The sequence below is a fragment of the Triturus cristatus genome, chromosome 3_1, assembly GCF_964204655.1.
Source record: "Triturus cristatus chromosome 3_1, aTriCri1.1, whole genome shotgun sequence".
Lineage (NCBI taxonomy): Eukaryota > Metazoa > Chordata > Amphibia > Caudata > Salamandridae > Triturus > Triturus cristatus.
In genome coordinates this window covers 1,099,724,577-1,099,725,149 of record NC_140583.1, presented here as the reverse complement: position 1 = coordinate 1,099,725,149, position 573 = coordinate 1,099,724,577, and the positions used below count along the sequence as shown (strand labels likewise).

The following is a 573-nucleotide window of genomic DNA, read 5'->3' as shown; positions in this document are numbered from 1 at the left end:
CTGGTTTACGTTTCTGTGAACGTGCGATGACAGGCTCGCGTGCGCCTCATTCCTGAGGCAGGGCATGTTAGGATAACGCTGCTCCTTGCCGAGAGGTAGAGCGCTGAGCTCTCGTTTCCTTTCACATTTTACACTGCTCTCTCACCTCCCCAAGCGCCCCCGGGCTTCGTGTTATGGATCTGGCCTTTCCTTCCCTGACCGTCTTCAGGCTTTACCATATTTTAACTTGCCAGAAAATACGTTTCTGTGTTTTGAAAGAATTGGTACTTTTGCTAGCACCTGACAAAGCTTAGCCGCGCAGCCTTTATGGTCGCTCCCTTGTAGCACCCGAAGGCCTCAGGCAAAGCTGAGAGCTAAAGAACCCCAAATATATCATTTTTCTCGATAAATTGGATAATTCCTCTGTGTCGGTGTAGGGTGGGGGAGTGCACCTTGAAGGGTGGTGACACTTTGGAGAGTGAGAGATGTTGTAGGAGAAAAATAATATTAAAACAAACACGTCAATAAATTTTACCTTTTAAAACATAATTTTTCCCCACTCTTTTGGCTAAACTCCCCTGGGGCATGGGAATT

General features: G+C 46.9%; 1 long non-coding RNA gene across 2 annotated transcripts in view; it reads left to right on the top strand.

Moving 5' to 3' along the window:
- LOC146861586 (uncharacterized) overlaps positions 1-573 on the top strand; it is a 735,453-nt gene that overhangs the window by 836 nt on the left and 734,044 nt on the right. The window lies entirely within an intron of this gene.